General features: G+C 36.4%; 1 pseudogene; it reads right to left on the reverse strand.

Annotated features, from left to right (window-relative positions):
* Nucleotides 1-6,549: 6,549 nt before the first annotated feature.
* Nucleotides 6,550-17,433, reverse strand: LOC111372805 (annotated as a pseudogene).
* Between the last annotated feature and the right edge of the window lie 1,419 nt (nt 17,434-18,852).

The raw sequence follows: 18,852 nt of genomic DNA on the forward strand, positions 1-18,852 counted from the left end.
CCAAAAGATAGATGATTTTCTTGATTTTTTTTTGTTGGCAACGGAAATAAATTTCATTCTCAACACCAGTAAAATCTATCCATTTAATTGACAATTTTCATGTAAAATAAAGTCAAACGAATACCAAAAAATACTTTTATTTTAACATTTCACGTGAAAAATTATACCAATCAAACAATTTCTAAGCAATTCAATTCTCTAGAATTTGTTTTCAATTCAATTCCATCTTTACAATCAAACGAACTCTTAATGTGTTTGATCGGTATAATTTTCCATCTGGAAAAATGTTGAAACTTTTTATTTTTTGGTATTCGTTTGACTTTGCTTTTCATGAAAATTGTCAATTAAAGGGATAATTTTTTTTTTGCAATTGTTCACAAAATATATTCCCATTGCTGAAAAAAAAAGGCTGGAAAACCAATCTCACCGTTTCCACCAAATCATGGAAAATGCATATGTGTGGGGAAAAGATGAAAAACGAATTCCATAAAAAACTTTTGCTATCAAACCCACAAAATTGGTTGAAAATGAAATTCGAATTCTATTTTCCATGAAAAAATGGCCAATCAAACATTGCCATATACTAAAATATTGTTGACTTCTTTTATTGTCAATTCAAAAATTTACATGAGCATTGAATTTACTGTTTCGTAAATTGGATTGTGACCCAAATCTTATTCAGTATTTGATTGGAAACATTGTTGGAGTATTCTGAGTTCATAGTAGACTTGAAGACGTTTTGAAGGAGACCGATGTGAATTTGACTCATATTTAATCTTAAGTTCTTCATTATGAATTTTACTCATTGTATAGAAACTTCATTTTATATTAAACTCTTCATGTATTAATTCTCCTAGTATATTAAGAAATTTTTTGTTATAAATATGTGGTGTAAAACACATATTAAAATTGACCAATTATCTAAGTTATTAGTTTGATTCAGAGAGATTCCTTATATTCCTTACTTTTGTTATAGTGAGTTCTTTGCCGTGCTTATGGTTTTTCATTTAAATCTTATTTTCTTTATGATTCATTGTTTTCATATTGCTCATATTATTATTGCCTTTATTATTTGGCTCGATTCTTAACAAATGCTATTAGAACGATTCTTGTATCTTGTTTTGTTTCTCAACAAGTGGTATGAAAGCCAGCATTTTCTTTTTTGGGTAGTGTCTTGGGTGGTCCAAACTGATTATTAAAGTGAAATTTGAGATTTTCGCTTTTGGATCGCAACAAGATTTTTTATTATGGTAGATTTTTTGTTTAGACTGTGGAAGAAAAGCAATTAAGGATCGGTTATAAATCTTTGAAAGCTCGAAGATCACTTTGGACGTAGCTGCAGCTGTAACTTATGGTTCGATAAGTGGTAACTCGGGTAGAGTTGGTTGCAATCGGGCTGCTCATGGTGATTCGAGCAATGATATTAATAACTTTTCCAATAGCTTAGGTGGAGTTAGCTGTGATCTTGTCGACCATGTTGTTCGTGGTAATTCAGATAGGTTTGACAACTTAGGTGGAGTTAGTAGCGCTTGTAGTGATTCGAGCGAGTTTGGTGAGTTGGCTGGAGCTGATAATGAATGTAATGATTCAAGTAGGTTTGGCGTGCAAGGTAATTATGTTGGTATGGATGGCTTGAAATTTGTTCATAGTTGTTAAGTGTGTTAGGATGGACATGGTGGAAGAGGTGGATTAATTTGAAGGAGTATTTTGTCTGAAAAATTTTGTTGGAGTTGAAGAGTTAAGTTTTATCCCTTACAGTGGAATTCGTGTCAATGTGAAATTTGTTAGAATTGGGTTGTGACATGACTTCTTGAAGATTACATTTCATGATGTGCTACAAAATTTCACCATTAATTTCAGTAACATTTAGTGGGTGTTTGAGCCTCTTTTTTTTTTTGTAAAAATGCATTTTAAAATAGTAAATTGATAGGAAATATGTAGTTAAAAAATAAAGAATTTTTTTTATTTACGTTTAATATTATTTTAATAAATAATGGGTGATTGAAAAGAAAAAAGAAAAAAATGCATTTTGAAAAAAAGGAACCAAATAAGGTTTTAAAATAATCAATTAATTCAATTTTGCCAAATGTCAAATTAATTCTTATTTAACCCATTGTTCGTTAAAACGCATTTCCTTCCAAGATTCCAGCCAGTTTGATGGAACAACCTGTATCATGAAGTGAAAAGTTACAGTGATCTGATCCAAAAATAAAAAGAACCAAAACTATTACCAAAAGACAGACTGGAGTACAAATTTAATATCAAGTGCTGAAAGAAGGAAATTCGTACATTTTGTGAAGAAAATCTGGAACACAATCTTTGCCATTTCCTAGGTCCTAAAAGAGGATTACACGCTACTGCTACTGCTACTGCTACTGCTACTGCTACGCTACACTTTATTTCCGACATCACTACCCCTCATTTTTTTGTCCAAACAAAAATAAAAATAATAAAAGTTAGAAAGTTCAAGTACAATTTACGAGTCAGCCTGACGTTTGAAAAAATATATATAAATAAAAAAAATAAATGATAAATAAATAGATAGTTCTCACGAATCAATTAAAGTTTATGATTAAAAATGAAGTTTGATGATATAAATAGAGCTATAAGTACTTGAAAGTATATATTTTTATAGTTAAAGTTATAATAAATTTTGACAGTAATATAAAATTTACTTTTTGTCATTTAGAAGTTTTTTATTTTTTGAACAATTTTTAACTTAGAAGTTAAAACAAAGTAAGTTAACAAAAAATATTTTATAATAATAAGTTAATACCATAATAATATATGCGTTGTTCGGAAATAATCTTGCAAATGCAAGTCATCTCAAAAGAATACACCAAACAAAAGATAATTTCATTCGTTGTAGCTTTTTTTTCATTATAGTTTAATTAGGCATTTTATTTTAATTTAATTTTATCGAATAACTATACTTAATTTGATTACAATTGGATAATTTCATCCATGACACTTTAATTTGATGTAAATTGAGTAACTACGCTATAATTTGATTTTGATTTCAATTTAAGAATATTAGTTCAATTTCAGTAAAAAATAATCAATCCCGTGACAATCAATAAATGATGATTGTCATATGCAAATGTTAGATGCTAACTAAAATAAATACAACTGCATTGAAATAAATGATTAACATCATTTATTGAATGTTATGTTATTGATTTTTGTCATCCAAGTGAAGCAATTAGAATGAGTTATCATATTGAAATTATATGAGCCTCTTTGACAATCATATGCAAGAAAGGTGATTTTCAAGAGAACGTGTGATTAAAAGTAGGAAATTTTTTTATATACGTATAGAATATTTTATTATGCGAATGTGTGATTGAAAATGATCATGTAATAAACCATTAAATAAATTAAAGTGCGTCAAACAAGCACTAAAATATAGTTATTGATTACAAATAATTAAAGTACAATTATTTAATTGGCAATAAGATGAAGTCATTGTTTGTCAACCATTTTTTCACATTCTACTACATTATTTTTTCTACAGTACTCTTTTTCAATCACACATTCTTCATTAAAGTAATGTTACACATAAATAAAAAAAATTTCCTTCTTTTTAACCACACATTTCAAAATCAATTACTATTCCATACTCCAATTTTTGAAATTAAATGGTTGACTCGATTCGTTTTTAAAATTTTGAATTTTCTTTTTTATATTTTTAACTACTGGTTTATTTTCAATTTGAAAACATTGGTTAAATTTAAATCGCAATTTAAGTCTTCTTTGTTGTTAAGAAATGAGTGACACAGTGGTATACTGAACAGAAAGAAATAATTACTGAAGACGGTTGTGATATGACGCCATACTCCGACGTCACAGCAGAAACCCTATTATGGTGCCCTAACCTCCCAACATTGGAGCTGCACACAATCTTATTTTTCAAATTTTGGCTAATTTGCGTGGATCTTACGGGTCCACCGCTGCCACTTTGCCAATTACAACTAATAATAAATTTGGGGGTAAATTTCACTGTGATCCTAACTTTTTCTTTAGGATTACTCTTTTCATTAAGATTGATTTTTAAAAATATTTTTCAAATTTAATATAGTATCGGAATTCATTAAATTAAAACGAACAATTTGATTAGATTAAAATTCAAACGAGTACACAAAACTTAAGATCGATATGCTCAAACGTGCTCTCATCTTACAAAAGTATTAAGTGTTTGTTTGGGAATTGAAGTGAAGATTTATATTTATGGAGAGTGTATACGTGTGGTTGAAAGTAGGAAATTTTTATAAGTTGAAAGAACGTGTGATTAAAAATGAGATAAAAATAATTTTCAAATAAGATATGTCAAATAAACGTAAGATAATCTCATAATGATTTCATCAAAACTTGATGTTTCTTTTTATAATTTATGTTTAAAATGATAATTTGTAGACAAGTGTGTTTCTAGATTTTCATTTAAATTCTCGTAGAACTTAATTTCTTTTTATATTCTCCTGAGCATAACAACTTAAACATGCAACTAAAAGGAAGAAAAAAAATAAATAAAAGAGAGAAATTTAAAACCAGAGCTTTTTCAGGTTGAACAAAATATAAATGCATGGAGAGTTTCGATAATATTTTATTTCTGGACAAAAATCTATATTTTTAGCAAATAGATAATCATCTTAAATATTCTAAAATATTTTAATTTGGGTCTATGATATAATTCTTATTTCTTACCTCCAAAAACTGACCTACTTTACCTGGAGATCATGTCATATTACTAAGCAATGTCATTTTATAGTCATTTATAATGCTTTCTTATTGACATTGTTTTGTATTCAAATTTGTTATAGAACTCTTTTGTATTGGAATACTTACATTTTTTTCTAGAGAACAAAAATAGAATTATGAAAATATTTATCACTAAAGCACCAAAATTGAAAAGCTGTTGGATTTCTAATTCAAGAGATTGATGTGATTTTATATGTATATAATGCTACTAAATGCTAAAATGAAAGTAGGGCCTTGTGAAAAGCATGTTTACTTACCATGTTCTTCCATGCACAACCACACAATTATTATAGTCAAGGCCAAAATTAGATCATATCAAGAAAATCACTTCATGAAAAATGTGGTTTTGATTTCCACGAGGCATTGGAATGGGTACTGTCAAGGTTTGGCCAAGATGGACCCATGAATGGCTGACATCAAGTCACCCCTAATTTATACGTCGATCTAATTTACTTTTATACTTTCTATTCGATTTGATGTAGGAAGTGTTTATTTATAACTTACCTAAATACAAATGTGTCATGAATAAGTATTAATTGTGATAGATATTTCAGAACGTATGAATAAAAGGTGATCTAGTATTAATAAACAATATATAAATATGAGTCAAATATAGAAAGTAATAATGTATCAATTTGCAAGCTTTCTAGGTAAGCTTTGCTATTTGAACCATGCTAGAGGTAGAGCCTGAAGGCTGACAGCCCCCTCACAATAGGAGGGCCTTGGTGTGGGCCCCCCCTATTGTGAGGGGGTGTAATTTGTACAATTCCTCTAGGATTGTACAAATTTTAAAAATCTTTGCTGTTTATATGGTAATAACCACTTCTTCGTGAGGCCCCATTCATTTCAAGATATTGAGTGCGTTGATTTTCAATTCAAGTTTAGGAACCTTGTAAGAAAAATGAATGTAAGTTTTTTATTTTATTCAATACTGAATATCAAATATATCGTTGTCATTTCATTCTTAAAACTCATCACGAATGAATTATCACGTGTTGTAAACTGATGAAGACACAAACCAACGTGAATGCGTAGTCGTCAGACATGAACAATGATACTCACAGGGCCTAAACAAGAAGTCATACAGGCTTGGAACCAAGACCAAACTCAAAAATATAAAGAGACCATACTGTTACAAGACAAAATGGGAGAAATGGTATTGGGCCTAAGTGTGGAAAGAGGTGGCAGTGTAATGTTTTGGATTTAATTATTACTGATATATAAGACTTGAATATGGGGAAAAATGATTTGATTCTTTAGTATGCACATCCAGAAGTTATATTCTTCGTTTTTTTTTTGGTTGCAAATTTATTGACGATTTTTTCCCTATGTATCACTCTAGTGCAAATAAAAAAAAATAAAAAAATAAATTCTCGCTTGACTCCAACAAGAATTGTGTAAATCCTATGTGTGAGTTCCACTATTCATGAATAGCGGTTACTCTTCTATTTAATAACTCCATTACTCCATTATTCAACGTTTTTTCGTGTTTCGTGTGCTTTTGATTGATAAAATCCAGAAAACTTTGAGTGTTATCCAAATTTCACTTTGATCTTTCTTGACATTCTTTTGAGAACCAACGAGTTTTATCTCGTATTCGTTCCATGCATCATCGAAACAAATTTTTTTTTTTTTTAAAACACGAAAATACATTTTTGACTGAAAAAAAAAAAGTGCATTACTATACCAACCGAATAATTTCAGCTCTGCTTCCAATACATTTGGATTAGACTTACCAATAAAGCAAAACAATTTATTTAAGTCGCTTTATATGATGACAAGAAATTTACCATCTTAAGCATTATGAGGATGAAGACGAATTGGAAGTCCTTTCTTTGGTGAAGGAGTTATGTCATATATTATTTTCTCATCAGGAATCAACAAATTCCACCTAAATCTCGTAACAATGTTGTGTAGATATATAAGTATTTCGAGGCGAGCAAACTCTTTTCCCAAGCACATCCGAGGCCCCCCTCCAAATGGAACGTAAGAATGTGGAACAGGCCCAGCCCCCTCGAATCTTGACGGATCAAATTTTGTGTTGTCTGGAAAGAAATTATGATCCATTTGTGTCAAAGGGGCATTCCAGAATAACTGTTAAAAGAAGAAGACAAGATCATATGTTAGTGTCTTTCATTCCATTCATTTACTTGCTAGATTGTACGAACTTAGAAATTAGAAACGAAACACAAAACCACACGACACAACCCGGAAAATCATGAACAAATATAGCCCCCGTTTGAACCACATTATTGTAAAAAATGAGAGTGAAAAATATAGTCGTTATGGACCTCAAAAAAGATAAAAAGTTAAATATAGTGACTTGACGTGATGAATAACGATCATATTTTTTATTTTAATGAAAAAATAATGGGGCTCAAATAGGGTCATAATATTATAATAAGAATATTATAAGACAAGATTTATTTATTTATTTATTTTTATTTATTTTTACCTTCCATCCTTTGGGAATGTCATAACCTTCAAACTTTAAATCTACTAATGCTTCTCTGTAAGCACCTGATATTGGTGGAAATAGTCTTATAGTTTCTGCCACCACATTCCATGAGTACTTCATCTTCTGTATATCCTCCCAATGCAGGAATTCCCCTTCTTCTTTTGATAAAGAAATTTCTAGTTGCTCTTTTAGTACATCTTCATAAATTTTAGGAAGTTCTCCAAGATACTCGATCGCCATAGTTATTGCAACACTAGAAGTGTCATAACCAGCAAAAAGTAGTAATGCTATATAATTTACAATTACCGATTCTGACATGAACTGCCCGTTTTCATCTGGACATGCAATCAAATGTGACAAAAGATCTTGTGAAGGTGAAGCAGTTTATTGTTCCAAGGCCAGTCTTCTTTCTCGAACCAACGCTAATAAATCCTTCTTAAGAGCAATTATTGCTCTTTTAGCCTTACAGAATCTTGTTCCAGGCAAGTTGACGGGTACTGAGATTAATCCCCCTACAAATATATTGAATAGGGTTCCCAGCTTTTCAATCCGTTTTTCGTCTTCAATGCTCGTAAGTACACGACACACCACTTCTGTTTCGCGCGGATTAGTCGCTAACAATTAAAATGGGATCAGACGATTGTGTAAGGGACAAACCTCTTGAAATAAAGTTCCAAAAAGGAGTGTTCTTTATTGGCGATGACTTTACAATCAGAAAGTAAAAACAGAATGTCTCCAAGAGGCGCAAGTACACGAGTTACTGAAAGAAGTGTTTAAATCTAAACTAAGAAATTTAAAATTACATGTTCTCTGTTCAAGAGTTTTTGATTCGCGGTCTTTTGCTATATGTCTTTTCTTCCTTTTATACTCCCTGGATGATCTCTTTGTGATCAACTGCCTAAAAACTGCTTGATCGTTCTATAACTGCCCACTTTCCTCGTAATGACCAACTTGTCATGGAACTACCTTTTTTAACTGCTGCCATTACTCTTTGTCGTTCAACCGTTTTCGATTGAATTCCTTGAATCGTGGAACGTGATAGGGCTGTTTAATAACTGCTTTGATAACTGCGCTTCTTGATAACCATAACACTTCATGTTTGCTAAGACCTTAGGCGACTCGAAGGTTTGGGCGAGAATAGAGTAGCAGCTCTGGGTGACTGCATGGCATTCCATTCGCTCAGATCCTGGGCGACTTGCAAGCTTGGACGATGGTGTTACCGCGTTCACGGGCCTCCCTATTTGGGTCTTCATCTTGAATTGTCTGATTGTGCTTCATTCTTTGGGCTATCTGATTTGGGGATCCTCCAATTGAGGTTCATTCTTTGGGCCGTTCGATTTGGGCTGAATTTTTATGTGTCAACAATTACCCTCCAATATGGCAGAATTAATACCAATTATTAAATTTTGCCATATTCACTTTTGTGTTTCCAGCAACATTCGGAATTCCCAAGAATTTCAATCATTGTTTTCTTCCATAGCTTTGAAAAGGTGCGACGTTTTGCAAACCCTTATAACCCCCAAATACGCCATTTCACTGCACCATTAAATCACGCCTCACTTTTTCGCGCTTCTCTCTCACATTTCTACTGTTCATCTCTTTGCTTCCCTGCTACGTAATTCTGAAAAACCCATTTCGTCCCTAATGGCTACTTCACAATCTCAATCTGGCGACTCCTTTAGTTTTGAAGACTTTCAGAAACTCCTTAGTCGTCCATACATAACTCCGAACTTTCTCGCATCTGCCAATGTCGAACTCAATGAGTTCTACCTAGGTCCTTTCTTCAACAATACAGAGGCAGTCGAACAAGCGGCGATGGGCCAGCTGTTTCTTTGTACTCAAAGCCCTCCATTTCTAAACTCTCTGCCATTGGGGCCACTTCGCGAAAGAGGTATTCGCACTTGGCCCAAATCTGACGTAGTTTTCCGTAGGTGGCATGCTCGCCTTGTAGACCATGGTCCTACTAAGGCACTTTTTGATAATGCTAGGATTTCTGATTTGTTAGAAATCTCTCTTCAACCCCCTACTTTTGATTCAGCACTTTCTTCGATCGCTTTAAGTTTTGGTCTTTTGAATATAATACCTTTGTTTTCCCTCTTGGCCCCATGTCTATTACTTTAAGGGATGTTGGGGCCCTAGTGAATCTGCCACCTTTGGGCGATACCATTTTTTCTGGTATCTTGGTTTCTGGTGGTGCCCCAAAGTTTAGTAAAACCCTCACCGAGTCTTATTCAAGCCTGCAAACCCTTCATAACCATTCGAGCGCTGAGCCTTCCCATACTGAGCGAGTGACCTTTCTTCTGGTTTGGCTTCGTAAATATGTTTTGTGTGTGCCAAGCAAAAGCCCTCCCTAAAATATTTACCCATAGCGCACGAATTGGCGCGTGACAGGCCTCTAAATTTATGTTCTTTCTTTTTGGCTGCCCTCTATAGAGGCATGACCTCTCTTCAAACGCAATTGAAGAATGGTGTATCTTCCACTGGCAGTGGACCTCTTTGGTTCACTCAAATGTGGTTGAAATCCTATTTTCCATTGCTTGGTGCTCCATCAATTTCTCTTCCTTCTGCTAGCTGTTATAGGCTAGCCATTGAGCCCCTGGCTCTTGTAAATATGTCTAGAAGGGACATTTTTTTCATTCTTTTATTCTTTGGATTCAATCCCTTCCTTCTTTCCTTTCCTCCCTTTTTGACTCCAGACTATGTGTATCCTCCCTCCACTATAGACAGCGCGAGCACCTCTCTGCTTATTTGGATCCAGTTTTTAACCAGGAGGGAGTTATTTCATGATATTTTGACTGGGACCAATGCCAAGGCAGGGGTAGAAATATATGCTCCCCAATTTTTTGCTCGCTAACTTGGTTTCGGCCAAACCTGGCCTGTTCCTCATTGCTATTCAAGGAACTTGATAGACCGCTTCCATATTATTAATAAGGCGGAGGCAGAGGTTATAAATGCTCGCAATCTTCTTTTGACGAGCCATTTTTCATTAGCCCCCCCTCAATTCTAGCCATGCCATCCATCCCCTTTTTGAACAGCTCTGGCCGTCAGTGAAGCGCAGATTGTTTGGGACTGATGCCAATCGTGCCTTTCATTCACTGGACCAGTCGAGCATTTCTTCCCCTCCTCCTATTTTAGTCACTCCTTTGTCCATCCGGAGTCCTTCTCCTCCTCGTCGCGCTAAACAGTCTGCTAGTCCATCTTCTTCTCTTCCTGCCAAGCCTACTGCAGCCAAAAGTGCCTCGAGCCGCAAACGGCCAGCCTCAGCATCTCCCATTCTGGAGGATGATGTTGATGATGATGATGATACCCCTCTTATCATCAGGAGGAAGGTAATTAAATTGGTTTATCACAAGCATACTTTTCCATACTTGAAACTTTTCTTGTGTGCTGATAATTTATTTGGACTTCTCATAAAAGTTCAGCTTCTCCTTTAAAGGCTTTGGTATCGGCAGCTCCTGCTCCATCATCCTCTGCTGAGGCTGTTTTATCCAAACCGACTGATGAAGTGACTACGCTTAAAGAGACATCTTCAGTCCCAGAATCCTCATCACAACCAATGGATGAGCCACCTTCTTCCCAGGGCGTCAACCCCCCAAACATCGAAGCAGAAGGTAATTCAGTTTTTTGATGCTTTACCTTTGCTTGTGCTATTGATTTCTGATTTGTTGCTTTTGAGTTCTGCAGATGCTCCTACGAGTCTGCCCGTTGTGGCAACATCTTCTCGCTCAGACAAGGGGAGGTCCTCGCGAATGGTGGAGCCACAGGTGGCAGACTTGGCTGAGGATATGCCATCTTCCAAGATTATTGATGAGTTAATCTTTGCTTCATTTTTATTTCGTTGTAGTGAGAATCTTCAGTATTGGCAATTTTCTTTGCAGGATGCTGATAAGATTGTGCGTTCCATCCAAGACTTGTTCACTTCCTGGGGGCAAGTCAAGACATCTCGTCCTGCTCCATCTGGTCGTCCTGCTACTTCTTCAGAGGAAGATATGAAGTTCTTCAAGCAGTCGATATTTGAGTATGTGTCCTTCATGGATATGGACATTGGTAAGGCTAGTGCTACTAGACATAAGGATAAGCTTGAGCATTTGAATGCGAAGTTAGAGCAAGCACAGACACTTCCGTCGTTTAATCTTTCTGCTGATTTTAAAGCGACGTTGAAAGTTATCCATTCCGAGGTCCTCTCCTTGCTGGCCAAGAATGTTGAACTGAAGGCCAAAAGTACTCAATATCTTCGCGCCGTATCTGAAAAAGAGTCTTTGTGTCAGGAGATCAACAAAGTTGAGGACGGGTTGAAAGAAATCTCTTCCGAAGTCATGATTGAAGACTCTTTGATGGCTAGTTTGGTTGTTCAGATGAAGGAACTTCAGGCCAAAATGGACGACTGCAAGGCGAGAATGGATGCGAAAAAGCGTAACGCCTCCTAAGAAATTGAGCGAACTAAGTCCTTGGTCGAGCAATACAAGAAGTTGGAAGTTGATGATGATGTCGTGGCCGAATTGAACATCACTTCCTCTCGGTAGAACGAGGACTGGGAAAAACTTAAGGAAAGAATTCGTTCGGTATGGGGCGGATTGTAATTAAGACATATAATGCCTTAACTTTTTTTCTTTTTGTAATTTCGCATTTGACTTTCCCTTTGTTAATGAACATCTATGTTAACTTCTTGTGCATTTATTTGACGTTTGTCTTTTAATCGCCAATCCTTCAAGCATTCAACTGCTTTGTGCTAAAAATCTTGCACATTTTCTCTTGATATTTCCACCTCTTTTCCCAAGATTTTGGGCTACTTAATTCCATTTACTAGGTAGAATGTGGCTGCTCATATTCTGTCTCTTCATCTCCACTCCCTATAAATGCACGTATGCTTCGCATTTTCTATCTTCCATCTTCATTTTCATTCTCTTCTACAAAACCAATTTGTTGCCATAGTTTGACATTCTGACAATCAATCCAAAACCTTCGTTTTCTATAAAGATGGATTGTTTGGTCCGCCCATTTTACTACTTGTCTTGATATCACCTTTGGTATGGGAGATATAGGAAATATTTTTTGGCCAGCAGCGAAGTTTTTCCCATCATCTGATAGAAGGCAATTTTTGGGATGCTTGCGGGCCACCTTACTTGCTGAGAGTGCTTCTCAGCCTCTTTGCCCGCCATTGCAGCGATGCATTTAGAAAGGCGGTGCGAGGCCAGTCCACCCTCTTACTCGGCGATCGATCGGGAAATTAGCTTACTTTTAATTGTAGTTTGTAGAGCATCCATTATTTGTATTTTGCATCTTTGTAATGAACGTTTGATAATAAAGGACTTTATTTGAACGTATTTCGCTCTGACCTTGTTATCCTTAATCGTTCAACATGTTTTGATTACGCTTTTATCTGTTCACATTCCAATAAATAATGAACATATTTTTTCAAATATTTGCCGTTAATGAATCTCACGTGCTTGGTGCCATCTAAATCTTCCAAATGATATGCTCCATTGGGCAACACACTGTTTATTTTGTATGGTCTTTCCCAATTGGGCGACCACTTCCCGTACTTTAGATCCTTGCTATCCAAAGGGAGTATCATTTTCCAAACTAATTCGCCCAGGCTGAACGACTTGGCTATGACTTTTTTATTATAAAACTTAGCCATTCTTTGTTTTTGAACTTGCAATCTATCTAGGACGTCCAATTTTAATTCGTCCAACCCTAATAAATTTTGAACTAGTGATTCGGTATACTCATCATCATTTAACTTATGTTGCAAGCACACTCTAATCGATTGCACGTTGATTTCTATAGGCAAAACGGCCTCCTGTCCATAAGTAGGTTGGAAATGAGTAATTTTGGTACTTGACCGAGGTGACGTTCTATAAGCCCATAAGGCCTTATTCAGACATTCGTGCCAATTTCTGGTATTTTCATCTATCATCTTTCTGATGATATTTTTTAGAATCTTATTAGAAGATTCTGCTTGTCCGTTGGATTGAGCGTAATATGGTGTGGAGTTTACTAATTTAACCCCAAACTCGCTCAAAAATTTGTTCACTTGATCCCCATTCAAAGATGTTCCGTGATCTACCATCAACGTTTGTGGAATTCCAAACATATAAATGATGTGATCACGGATAAACTCTATGATATTCTTTTGGGTGATCTCTTTCAAAGGTACCGCCTCTACCCACTTGGTGAAATAGTCGGTTACAACTATAACAAAAGTATGTTGCTTGGACGATGGGGGATAAATCTTCCCTATCAGGTCTATCGCCCAACTCTTGAACGGCCAATATTTAATAATAGGTGTCATCTCTCGTGCTGGCGCCCTTTGTATTGGACCATGCTTTTGGCATGCTAAACAACTCTTTGCATACTGAACGCATAATTCTCCCATCTTTGGCCAAAAATATCCACTCCTAATAATTAATCATCTCATCCTTTGACCAGCTTGATGAGCTCCACATATCCCTTCGTGCACCTCAGCCATGATCGTCTTGACTTCTTGCAAACTTACACACTTTAGCAATACACCATCAGAGCGTTTCTTAAACAACTCTTCATCTATTAGTGTATAGTTCAGCAAACACAGCTTCATTTTCCTACTAATCCCTCCATTAGGTTCTTTAAGGAACCTTTTAATCTCTGTTCTCCAATCCATTGCATCTCCATTTTGTATGCAGTGAAGTTCAATCCTTCTCGTCCTTCTTTGGATCACGGGCAATATGGTTCCATACTCACAAGTAGACTTCCAATTCAAAACCTTTGAGTACCCTAAGGCCATTTGGGCCAACTCATTTGCCACGTCGTTATATATCCTATTAAGGCATTGAAGTTCTACTTGGTCGAATTCTTCTAACAATTTTTGGGCGATCTCATATTGACTTATAATGGAATCACTTTGGCATTTAAAATCACCAATCAATTGGTGAATTACCAATTGAGAATCGCCCCTAACGATCACATTTTTTATTCCTATATCTATCATTAGTTCTAGGCCTACAATTAAGGCTTCATATTCGGCCTGATTGTTGGTGCACATCCTGTCTAAAGTACGCGAACTTGTAGCAAATCCCTAAAGGATTAATCAATGCTACTCCTACTTCTGCACCTTTAGAGGTTTTTGACCCATCCAAATACAACACCCAAGGTTTTAGCTCGAACGAATTGATTTCTAATTCAATTTTTTCGGACATGTCAAGGCATGGATGATCGGCTAGAAAGTTAGCCAAAGTTTGATCTTTGACTGCCTTTTGAGGTATATATTGTATCTCGAATTCTGATAAAGCTAATGTCCAAAGGCCTACTCTTTGGTGTAAAATAGGGCGAGAGAACATATACTTAACTAAATTTACTTTAGAAATTAAATAAACGGTTACGGGCCGTAAATAAGCCCTTAATTTTGTACATGTGAAATACAATGCAAGACATAATTTTTCGATAGCAGAGTAATTACATTCACATTTTGTTAACCGCCTACTTAAGTAGTAAATTGCCCTTTCTTCACCAAATTGGTCTTCCTGCGCGACCAATCCAGCTATTGATTTTTTTTCAGCCGATACGTACACTTTCATTGGCCGTCCTTGGATTGGTGACACCAACACTGGTGGACTTGATAAATATATCTTCAGGCTTTCAAAAGCCTTTTGACATTCTTCTTTCCAGACGAATTCGTCCTGATTTTTCAGCTTTAAGAGCGGCAAAAAGATTTTAGTTCGCCCTACACAGTTAGAAATAAAGCGTCTTAAAAAGTTTACTTGGCCTAGAAACCTTTGCAATTCTTTTTTGTTGCTAGGTGGTTTGGCCTCTAAAATGGTCTTCGCTTTATTTTTATCAAGTTCAATCCTTCTTTTGTGTACCCAGAAATCAAGAAAGTTTCCTACATTAACACCAAATGCACATTTTAAGGGATTCAACTTTAACTTATATTGCTTCATTCGCTCAAACGAACATCTTAACTGTTTGAAATGGTCCTTTTCTTTAATGAATTTGACCACTATATCATCTACATACACTTCAACAAACTTGCCTATCATATCATGAAAGATTAAATTTATTGCCCTTTGATAAGTTGCTCCTGCATTTTTTAGGCCGAAAGGTATGACCACCCATTCAAAACATCCTAGAGACCCAGGGCATCTAAATGCAGTTTTGTGTATGTCTTCTTCTGTTATATAAATTTGATTGCATCCTGAATACCCATCCATGAAAGAATACATGACGTGTCCGGCAGTTGAGTCTACTAAAGAATCCACCGTGGGCATTGGATACTCATCTTTGGGTGTAGCTATGTTTAAATTCCTAAAGTCTATGCACACCCTTAGTTTACCATTCTTTTTTAGTATTGGCACGATATTAGACAACCATTCGACATACCTGGCTATTCTAATAAAGCCTGCTTTCAATAATCGCTCTATCTCTTTCTTAATCTCAAGGAGTACATTAGGAGCAAAACGTTTAGGAAGCTGCTTATGAGGTTTAAAATTAGGCTTAGTTGGTAACCTATGTTCCACCAAGTCTCTATTTAAACCAGGCATTTGTTCATATTCCCAAGCAAAACAATCTTTATACTCCTTTAGCAAAGCGATTAATTTATCACTAACCTCTTGATCTAGTATCTGGCTGATGAATGTTGGACGATCTTCTCCTTCATTGCCAATATTTACTTTGATCAGAGGGTCTTGTGCTTGAGCGTATCCAGGTTTGATGATCTACATCACTTCGTCATCCAGTTCCCTTGTAAGTACTTCTTTTTCTAAACAGTCCACCTTGTTGACTTCTTGGCCAATGCTTTGTTCTAACTCGAATACTGCCCATTTGTCTTTCAGCGCTCTTAGGGCTGCCTCTTCTTTCGTTTTGTCTTTGCATTCTTTATTGAAAGCCATTAATCTGGCTTTGAAGGCCTGAATATCGGCCATTTGCTTTTGTGGCTTAGAATCCATTGAAGACTCCTTGATTATTCTTTTGCCAATTACTGGCTCTTCTAAGACCACTATATTTGATCTCATTTGGCTGAACATTTCAGTGAGTGCTTCCACTGAAAATGGCTCTTCACTCTGTGCGACGATCTGAGTTTCTTCCCCATCTTGGACTACCCTGACAGGTCCATAGTTTCTTTCGTACATGAACCTTTCCACTGAATTTCCTTCTGCGACAAAAAGCCTATGATCGGCCTGCACCACCTTTGCTTCACCCTTGTTGTTCCAAAAGACCAGGCATTGATAGAGTGATGAGGGTATGCAGCGACTTCCGTGTATCCAATCTCTTCCTAGTAATACATTGTAACTAGTAAGACCATCTATTACAAAGAAGACCGTGGTCCTTGTAGTTGTCCCTATAGTTATGTCCAATGGCATAACTCCCTTAGTTGAAGTTGCTCCTCCATTGAAACTCATAAGGATGACTTCTGTTGGAATCATGTCACCCTCTGTCTTTGCAAATTTCCTCATCATCTTAGATGGAATGGTGTTTATAGCTGCTCCATTGTTGACAAGCACTTTTGCCACAGGGATGCCGTTAACTAGAGTTTTAACGTACAATGGCCTCAAGTGTTTAGTCAACTTCATGGCTGGCCATTTAAAAATAACTTTTTCGACAGCCTCTATTTCTAATTTCTGCTTGTTTTCTGTCGAATTATCCCTCTGTGATAAGTCGACGTGCAGCATATCGCGCTGAGCCTCTGTCTCCTGAATTTCCTCCTTACTGTTTTCTAATGCTTCCTCATCAGTTACCCAACCTGTGGGAGGGGGCATTATTCTTGGAAGTGATCCATACTTTTCAGAGCGAGGCACTCTCTTCTTCCTTTTGGGCGTCCCGTTCAGTACGTAGAAATTGAAAGAATGCCCAGATGGTTCTCCCAACAAGTCTACTTCGCGAACTCCCTCTCGATGTAGTTGTTTCAACAGAGTATTGTGCGATACTCCTCTCCTTCTTCTTTCTGCTTCTAGGTCGATTTCTTCTTCGATGTCTGTCATCCCGTCGTCTTCTTCATCATTGTAGGCCTTTCTAGAAATCTGGCCTTCTTCATATTCCAGCACGCATGCTTCTCCTTCGTCACCCTCTATTTCTTCTTTTTCTTTCTCTTTATTCTTGAACTCATTGGCCAGTAAATAATTATTAGCCACAACAGGAGGTAACGTACCGAACTGAATAGTAAGGAGCTGATCTAGATTTTCTTTATCCTTTCTATCTCGCTCAAACTTCGATCTCCCAGAAGAAGTTTCTGGTAGCTCTTTCATTGACGCCTTTGTTGGGTTCTAGTCATCTCATCGAAGGGTATTTCCCTTCCTGCATTATACTGGAACGAATGCCATACATTTAGCCGGCGAGGTTGCGGCCTGAATGTTCTCACATTATCTACTGGCCTGAACTGCCTCTCGAAAGGCAGTCCCTTGTAGAACGATGTACCTTGCCCTCTACCAGGCTGAGCGTTTGGGAGGTGAGTAGGGCGATGGGGATGCTGCCATGTCCCTGGTTTCTCCGTATTCCCACTCACTTCTCTTTTACATCTTGCACACAAGACGTCTTCATCCTTCTTTGGCTCCTTCCCTTTAATATGCTCAAAGACACTGGGATGTGGTCTAGGGTCTTCTTCTCCATCACCTATAACCAATTTGAATTTTGACAACTTGTTTTTGAAACCAGACGTCACCATATTCACTCTAAGTGGCTGTGGAAAAGGATTTTCATCCACTGCCATCTTCTTTTTATCATCGAACGTAATTCGTCCTGATTCAATGGCATCCTGCAACACATGACGAAAAACTAAGCAATTGTTAGTCAAATGTGACCATGCATTATGCCACTTGCAATATTTTTTACCCTTAATTTGTTCAGGGTTTGGTAATTAATGCTTATCGCTCAGCTTTATCTGCTTATCCTTATATAATTTATCAAATATAAGGTCAGCTTTGGTTACATCGAACGAGAACGTTCTAGCTTTTATGTTTTCATCTTTCATAGGCTCATCTTTGCCTGATGGTCTAGGCTTAGTCATTATGGGACAAGTATACGTGTCTCCTTTGACTAATTCGGCCAAACACATTTTGATTTGATCGTATGACTCGTCATTGATGGTATGAATATCAAAATTTGGGTCTCTATAATAAGTCCCCTTGCTAGAATTTTTCATCTGCTCTTCTTCTCTTATCAGTCATTCATACCTAATCACACTCGCACTCAACTGGAAAAGGTCAGGAAATTCCTTGTCTTGGAATTTCTTTTTTAAATCAAAGCTCAAACAACCCCGAGCGATTTTGACAAATTCTTTTTCGAGCAGAGGTACAAAACACTTGTTTCTTGCGGTCTTGAACCTTTGGAAAAAACTTTCTGCCCATTCATTTGGCATTTGATGTAGATTCGCCAAATCAGCCAAAGTAACTTCAAACTCAGTTTTATAAAATTGAGCGTGGAATAATTGTTCCAATTGTTGCCATGTTTGAACAGAGTTCGCTGGCAAGTTGATGAACCAAGAGAAAGCTACTCCTGTTAATGAACTAGGGAAAAACCTCATTTTATGGTAATCAGTTACATCACCACTTTGCAATGTGAATCGCCCTATGTGTTCTAGAGTAGACACCTCCCCTAAATCGGTAAACAGTGAGAATTCTGACACTTTATACCCTCTAGGCCATGGATATGCTTGGTCTACCCAATCA

This window comes from Olea europaea, unplaced genomic scaffold, assembly GCF_002742605.1.
Source record: "Olea europaea var. sylvestris unplaced genomic scaffold, O_europaea_v1 scaffold1031, whole genome shotgun sequence".
Classification (NCBI taxonomy): Eukaryota; Viridiplantae; Streptophyta; class Magnoliopsida; order Lamiales; family Oleaceae; genus Olea; species Olea europaea.